The 8655-nt window shown below is 42.0% G+C and overlaps 1 non-coding gene across 1 annotated transcript; it reads right to left on the bottom strand.

Annotated features, from left to right (window-relative positions):
* Window positions 1–3057: 3057 nt before the first annotated feature.
* On the bottom strand, window positions 3058–3129 carry TRNAM-CAU (transfer RNA methionine (anticodon CAU)). The gene has a single exon. It is a non-coding gene; the product is annotated as a tRNA-Met (tRNA).
* Window positions 3130–8655: the final 5526 nt, after the last annotated feature.

Here is an 8655-nt window from a genome sequence, read left to right as displayed (position 1 = left end):
CACATGGCCCCATTGATAGTGATGCTATAAATTCACTAGCTGAACATCTCCCTGGGAATAAGTTAGTGTTGGGCGATTTTAACGCCCATCACTATTATCAGTGTGGTAGCTTGAGGATTGATTGTCGTTGGGAGCAAGTAGCCGACCTAATACTACAGTCCAACCTCTGTCTTCTGAACGATGGTAGAGCGACTCGTGTAGATGATCGTACTGGTAATTTCTCGGCCATTGACTTATCTTTGGCCTCCCCTGGTATACAACAAGATTTTTTTATGGAATCCTTATGACGACTCCTTGGGAAGTGATCACTTACCCATCTGTCTTTCTTATACACCCGACATCATTTCGGACCCTCCACCTCCAAAATTTAACTATAAGAAAGCAGTTTGGGGATCCTTCTCAAGGATCGCCAATTTAGATATATCTGGGGAGACCATGGATGTTAAGGTCGAAAATATAACCCAATCCATATTACACGCAGCTGAGGCTGCTATTCCCAAGACTTCTACAGTTCATATGAAGCATACAGCAGATTCGTGGACGCCAGATTGCCGACAAGCATTAAGAAAACGCAATAGGAGATACAGGATTTTTGATAGTCAGCCCACTGAGAAAAATTTTATTGCATACAAACAGGCACGGGCTGAGGCAAGGAGAATAATAAAAAGGGCCAAACGTGACTCCTGGCAGTCCTTTGTGTCCACGGTGACTCGTACAACACCATTACAGAAAGTCTGGTCCACTATAAGAATATTAAATAAGAAAGGCCCATATTTCCCGATCACCACCCTTCAGGTTAATGATAACATATATGACGAGCCCGTGGATGCTGCTAACATCCTCACCAGGAGTTTTTCTCATGTAAGTAGCTCAGCCAATTATGATCCGCGTTTTCAACACCATAAACGCACGGCTGAGCTACAGATATTAGACTTTGCCACAGAAGACGTAGACTCCCAGTACAACCAAGAGTTTATGCTAGATGAACTGCTCCTTGCCCTTAAATCCTGTAAAGACATCAGCCCTGGACCAGACACCATCACGTACGGTATGATCCACCATCTTAATCAGGACAACCTGATTAAGATGTTAGCATTGTACAATGAGATTTGGGCGTCTAGAACGTCCCCAAACTCATAGCACTTTGCGCACGTCATACCGATACCCAAAGAGGCTGGTCGTCTTATGAATCCCACTTCATTTCGTCCTATTTTGTTGACTTCTTGTCTATGTAAGGTCATTGAACGTATGGTAAACAATAGGCTTCTTTTTGTTTTAGAGTCAAAGAATTTGTTAAATGATCAACAATGTGGCTCCGTAAATACAGAAGTTCACTAGATCATTTAATGAATTTGGAGCATTGTACTGCAGAGGCATTTGCCAATAAAGAATTTATGATAGGGGTGTTCTTGGACATCCATAAAGCCTATGACATGACATGGCAATACAGTATAATGAAGCTCTATGCTTATGGTTTAAGATGAAATTTGCCTATTTTTATTTCAAATTTCTTAAGGGACTGACTTTCTCTGTCAAATTGCCCCGTAACGTAACATCAAATATATTCATCCAGGAAAATGGGGTGCCGCAGGGAAGTGTGCTTAGTCCTACTTTATTTAGTATTATGATCAATGATATTCTGTCATCAGCTCGCATCCCGAGGAATCTTAAATACTCACTCTACGCTGACGATTGTGCAATATGGCACTCTTCCCGTAATGCACAATTTTCGGCTGGGCGGATTCAAGCAGCCCTTGACTCCGTCCACCTATGGGCCTTGCAGTGGGGATTTAAGTTTTCCGTCCGTAAGTGTGCCGCTGTAGTCTTCACTAATCGTAACGTACCTAATTTGTGCTTAACTTTGGATAATCAGGCAGTACCTTTTCAAAATTTTGTAAAATTTTTAGGAATACATTTTAATCGTAGAATGAATTTTAAACTTCACGTTAACACTTTGCTTGCTCGTTGTGATAAACCATTAAATGTCCTCAAGTATCTAGCAGGTACTACCTGGGGTGCCGACAGAAAATCTTTATTAATGATGTATAAGTCCCTTATTCGATCAAAGCTAGACTATGGCGCACAGGTGTATGGCTCGGCATCTGATGCCATGCTGAAAGGATTGGATGTGCTACAGAATAAATGTTTGCGAATGTGTCTTGGAGCCGTCCGGTGTACCCGAGTGGCTCATATGGAAGTGGAGGCGAATGTGCCTCCCCTCTGTATTCGCCATGACCACCTGGCTTGGTCCTATGGCCTTTGAACATATAGGAAAAGTAATATCGGCAATGTGGCCTGTACCCCCCTGCGTCAATACCACCATCTCATGCGGGGGTTGCGTCGGCCACTTGCCGTACGCCTTCACTTACTGACTCAGGAGCTTGATGTGGACCCCAGTGACTGTGACACGTTGGTGTTAAAAAATAGAGCGCCTTGGGAGCCACCTGGCTTTACAGTTGATGTTATATGGCTCCCAGCACCAAAGGCCAAGACCCCGGAGGTGGAGGTCCACCACTTGTTTTGTAACATCATCATTCGTCACTTGGGGTCCAACCACTTGTACACCGACGGCTCCAAGTCGAGTGCAAGTGTGTGGTCAACTGAATGTACCCTCAGGTATCAGTTGCTGACTCATACATCTGTGTTTACCTCAGAACTTTTTGCTATTGACAAAGCCATAGACTATGCTCTCAATTCTAGGTATGACTCATTTGTCATATTTTCAGATTCAAAATCAGCCCTTCAGGCAATTGCATCTTGCACTACGGACTCTCACGAGATCCAGGGCCGCATCGTTAATAAGTTGCATTCATGCAACAAGTCATTCACGCTGATCTGGGTTCCTGGTCATTCTCATATCTACGGCAATGAGCAGGCTGACTTACCTGCAAAGTCGGCTGTAGAGCTCGAGGAGACTTGGGACGTTCCTCGTGAGCTATGGTCGAGTCTCTTTCTCGGAAAAAAAATGGTAGAAATGGAGTTCCCCCGAGCTAAGCCCTGTATTGGACTATATAGCCCCGCTAGGGTTACAGGAGCGAGCTACCACTCCCGGCACGGCAGCCCGGGCGAGGCTCGAACTCGCAATCCCCCGATTATGAGTCCGGCGCGCTACCACTGTGCTACCGCGCCCCCCTCTTTCTCGGAAAGAAATCAGTAAATCTTCTGTGGCAAGGACAGTGGACCAGACTTAATATTCCAACCTGTAAGCCGTACCTGGGCGGCTGGGACACTACCAACCGTCCCAGTCGCCTAGAAGAAAAAGTGTTGGCTCGTTTACGGCTTAATGCCACCATATTAACACATTTGAAACCTTATATGGAAAAACGATTCCCACCGCACTGTGACATCTGTGATGCGGTGTTATCTATCAGTCATATCATCCTGCGCTGTCGGCGATTTATTCGTGAACGTGCTTCACTTATAAATTACTGCAGGACAGTAGACGTCCCCTTCACCCTTTCCACCATCCTGGGTGATGGAGACATTGTTATGACTGATAAATTGATGGCTTTCTTGAGAGAGACCGGACTGATCAGAGTGATATGACTTTTTTACTGTGTGGTTATGGTTTTTATCAACGGTAAATATGTATATATTGCTATATTAATTAGGGTTGACAGTTGACATATTTGAAATAGTTCCTTCTCCCACTGATCTATTTCTAATACAGATGTCCCCTACATTAAGCCGAGTTCTTCGCCTGACAGTCGCCAGCTGATGAATGCAAGTGTGCAATATATAAAGGTATTGGGCACTTGCAATCGATGGTGGTCTGCTAGGCGAGGTTCTTCACTTTTTGTACAAATTATGTAAATACATTATATCATCTTGCTTAAGTTATTCTAATTAGGGATGACAGCTGACGTGTATGGAAATGTTTCTGACTCGTCTGGTTCCCTTTCATATATTGATGTCCCCTATATTAGGTTGTGCCTCGACTGACAGTCATCGTGTGACGAGTACAGGTATGTAATGTAGAAGGGCATTACATATCTGCACTCGATGGTGTTCTCTTGGTCGAGGCTTTTTTACATTAGTGTAGGTCTAGTTATTTGTCTCTCAGGATTTAGTGTAGGATAGCGATTTGTCTGTTTGGTGATTAGTTTTAGGGTCTTTAGATTAGGTATTTTTGTTTATAAGTAATAAAAGGTTAAAAATAAAAAAAAAGCAAAAAAATAAAAAAAAAATTATTATATATATATATATATATATATATATGTATGTATGCATGAAAGTGTGTATGTTCATATGCATGGATGTGTGTATGTATGTATGTATATATATATGTTCGTATATATATGTATATATGTGTCAATGTATATACATATATATAATTTTGCCTTAATGACGAGGGGCTCCGGCCTCAATGGTCGATAGGAAAAAAAAAAAAAAAAAAAAAAAAAAGATTCCTACGTCGCAAGCTTGATGTTCTACAGAAAAATATTTCGAATAGACATGAAAAGAAATTACATAGGATTGGTGGCCAACGCTTACTGAAATCGGGTGACCCCCAGAAAATAATTTTTAATTACTCAGACGTTTCCCTCTCACAAAGAGTACAGTTCCTTTTATCTTTTGGCCTTGATTTTTGCCTCTCAGTGTTTAAGTCTTCTTTTTATAGACATTTCTTATAATTTGAAAATCTTGTAAACAGACTTAAAGGTGTTAAAACTGCTAATGGCTATCGATTTGATTCGGTAGTTAAAAGCATACGCCACATAGCCTCTGAAACTTTTTACATTTTTAAGCCCACAACAGTGTTCTCTCCCATAATAAATAGGTCAGATTTTAAATTACTGAAGAACCTTGGAAACAAAAATGATCTGGTTGTATGTCGTCCTGATAAAAGAAAGGGAGTCGTCCTTATGAACAAGTCTGATTATATCCTTAAAATGAGAGCTATATTAAATGACCTCACAAAATTTACTAAACTACGGTATTCTGAAGTTTTCGCTTTGTCCATGAAATTAGGAGATAAAGTGACTAGATTCATCAGTAAGTTTCCCTTGGTGTTATTTCTTCTGAAGATTCAAAATCCCTGAAACCTGTGGGGTAGACTCCTGCCATGTTATATGGTCTACCTAAGGTACACAAATCATCAGTTCCCCTCCATCCTATCATGGCTGCTTATAAAACTGCTTCATTTAAAATTGTCAAACTTTCTTGTCCCACTTCTAAATACCCTAACCACCAATGAGTTCACAGGGAAGAACTCGTACGAGTTTTGCAGATTCCCTGTCCAAGATTTATATACCTGACACTTATTTTATGTGCAGTTTTGATGTTACCTTCCTTTTTACTAATATATCCATTGATGAAACCGTAAACATAATTTTGAAAGTGCCCTATAAAGACATTAAACTTTTCAGGGGAATGACAAGACAAGTATTCAAAGAACTTTTGGCCCTTTGTGTTAAGGATGGCTTGTTTATTTTCAATAACGAACTCTACAAACAGATTAACGGTGTTGCTATGGGATCACCCCTTGGACCTACTTTTGCCAACATCTTTTTATGTTATTATGAAAAATTATGGGTAAGAGATTGTCCAAGTAACATTAAATCATGGATGTACCGAAGGTATGTCGATCATACATTTGTCATATTTAAAGAGAAAAGCCATACTCAGGATTTTTTGCACTATATTAACAGTCATCATGTAGGCCTAACATACGGTTCATGACTGAAACAGAGGCCAACGGTTGTCTCATAATTTTAGATATCCTACTTAGGAGAGAAAATGGTAAATTCCTGTGTTCTGTGTTCCGTAAGCCTACTTTTTCAGGTTTGGGTAGCATTTTTTTCAGTTATTGTTGCAAAATGTTTAAAATCAATGCTAAGACCTTGTTACATAGAGCATCTTTTCTCTCATCTGCATATTCTCTATTCCATGATTAAGTTAGCTTCCTAAGAAAATATTTCGTAAATAGGGGCTGTAGTGATAACTTGTTCTATTGTCCTGTAAGGAATTTTCTTAACAACCACTACATGCCTAAACAACAAATCTCTACTGCTAGTAAGGAAGTAATTTATCTCAGTTTACCCTACTTGGGTGATATTTCGGTTCAAATGAAAAACCGGTTGATTCACAGCCTTGTTAAATTTTATCCTCAAATTGACTAAGATTATACTCAGTAATTAATTCAAAATTGGAACATTTTTTCACGTTAAAGACTCTGTTCCGACAGACTTCCGTTCATCTGTTGTTTATTGTTTCACTTGCCCAGGTTGCCAGGCCAGGTATATTGGTAGCACAATCCGTATTTTTCAAGGTTCGGACAGAAGAACATATGGGTCAGTCGAGCAGGACAGGCTGATGACTCAGGTCCCCTCCTCACTCAGCAGTAAGAGACCATTGTGAATCTTGTGATATCTTGCTTGAAAAGAAGTATTTTAAAATATTAGCTTCTTCGTCAAATAGTAACTTAAGATTGCTAGAATCAGTATATATAAGGTCCCATAATCCATCTCTAAATAACACTATGGAGTATCTCTTTATGTTATGTAATTGTTTTAGAATCCTTTCTCATCCCTCTATTTTACTTTCGTAATATGTAGACCGCATGTCTCTGTGTGTATTTTCACTTGCACAATATTGTGCTTTTAGTTTTTTTGACTTGGTTTTTTTGTTTCCTATTTTTAGATCACTAATGATGACATATTAAATGTCGAAACGTTTGAATAAAGATGCTGCTTATGTCAACGCTTGTTGTCCTCTTCCTTCTGAAATTTATGTCATTGAATCCTGTTTGCAGTCACGTAGGCATGTAACCGACAAAGGGTAATAAAACTGTCCGAATTCTTAATTAATTTGGCTTCATTATGATTAAAGTTCCTGCAAGCTTATTAACCTGAGGCATCCCGTCGACGTATGGATTTGTTGCAACATTTTGCATTTGTCAGCCCTGACGACGTACTGGTACGTCGTGCAATTGCAAGGTTCATAATTTGCATAATTTTCAATATTCGTGTGTGATTTTTTGTATGTGTACACAGGACACCTTCCTCTATTCTTCTACAAGATGCCAAGCAGGGACAATGCCTTCCACCGCATAACTTCCCCCTCCCCCGTGCATGCCATTGTCTCGGCAATTCACCTGTTACCAGTGACCTGGCCAATGATGACATTCAGGGCCAGAGTGATTCCCCAATCAATGACAATGTGGAGGACAAAGTTTACATAGCATTAGAGGAAGAAACAGTCAGAAATGATGATCAGGTAATGTGGCAAAAAAAGGTGAGGTATGGTGATGAGTTAGTGAGTAAAACAATGCTTATAATGCCTATATTTCTGTTTGAAAACCAATATACTCTCGTACTACATATAAATTCGTACCAAGTAAATAAATAAATACCGTTTATGGGTGGTGTGAAATAGTTACCCTTCCACAGAACTCGTTTTCTCTGGTGCCAGTCTGTTAGAAAACCCAGTAAGGTAAGGAGGTACTGCTACCTGGATCGAGTATTTTAAACCTCAGGTGAGCGATTTCTCTATGAATTTTCGATGTTTCTCACCAAAAGTGGAGGTTTTAGGCAAAAAAAAATATTTTCGAAAATACCTCGGGATTGGGGGATGACGGGTTAACAAAAATTTCAACATTGTAAGTTACTTTTCTATGTATGTTCAGTGCAAACGTATCTTTTGTATTCTTTGAAGATCCTAGAGAGTCGATAATAGTATAAAGAAATCAGTTAAAGTTTTAGCCAATTCCCAATTATTGTCTGTGATGCTTTAAAAAGGCAGGGGGACAGTGCAACCGCCGTCGCCACTTCCAGACCAGCTCTCGTCCTGGGCAGACGTCCTAATGCTTGAACAGCGAGCTACTGCCACCACCTATGACCCGTTGAGGGGGGGTATCCAGCAGCAGTTCTAAGCCGCTGGGAGTCACAAAGATCATAGATGCGGTGGTGTGGTTCAACGTGAAGTCTGGGTATGGCTTCATCAAGCGCCTGGACACCGGTGCCGATGTTTTCGTACACAGACTCGGGATCATTGCACCTAACCCCTGGCACTTTCGATGCTCTCTTGGCAAGGGTGAAACTGTGGAGTTTCGGCTCCATCAGTCACCCAAGGGTCCCGAGGCTATGGATGTCACTGGGCCGGGAGGTGCTGGTGTGCAGGGCACTGCCCATGCACGGCGGCGCCCCCAGGCCCAGAGACGCCAGTCTTGGGGTCCTGGGTGTTCTGGAGAGACGAATCTCCTCGGTTTTGATGTGTGTCGCAACGGCACAGGCTTTTTGTGGGGGTGACATGGCTCTGCTGCACGTTCTCCTCCCTCAGATCTTTGAGGAGAACCGGCTACCAAGAATTGCCATCCCCCAGAGCTTTGTTGGCTATGTACATTCAGCCCCTCGTCCAGAGCGTTGTCCCCGGCGGCCTTTGTCGCAGCCAAAGTCTCAGCCATCTCCACCTCGGTCCTGCTGTACACCATGGAAACGGCTGTGCCTGGATGGTCCTCTCGACAGGGCGACTGGCTCGTCTGGCTCCCCCCCTACTGACCCGGCACCGATCACGGCCATGGAGCTTGACACTATCACCACCGTTGCTGAGGTCCACTCCTTGCCATCAGCAGCCAAGGGGGAAAGGGCTTCTGTCTCCATTTCATCAGACCACCTGGACGTCAAGGGCCCTTCCCCCCCGGTTTCTCCACCTGCT

The sequence above is a fragment of the Coenobita brevimanus genome, chromosome 60 (assembly GCF_032717465.1).
Source record: "Coenobita brevimanus isolate Jiangsu-jjx chromosome 60, ASM3271746v2, whole genome shotgun sequence".
Taxonomy (NCBI): domain Eukaryota; kingdom Metazoa; phylum Arthropoda; class Malacostraca; order Decapoda; family Coenobitidae; genus Coenobita; species Coenobita brevimanus.
The sequence above is the reverse complement of the archived record's forward strand: the minus strand, read 5'-3'. Positions and strand labels throughout refer to the sequence as shown.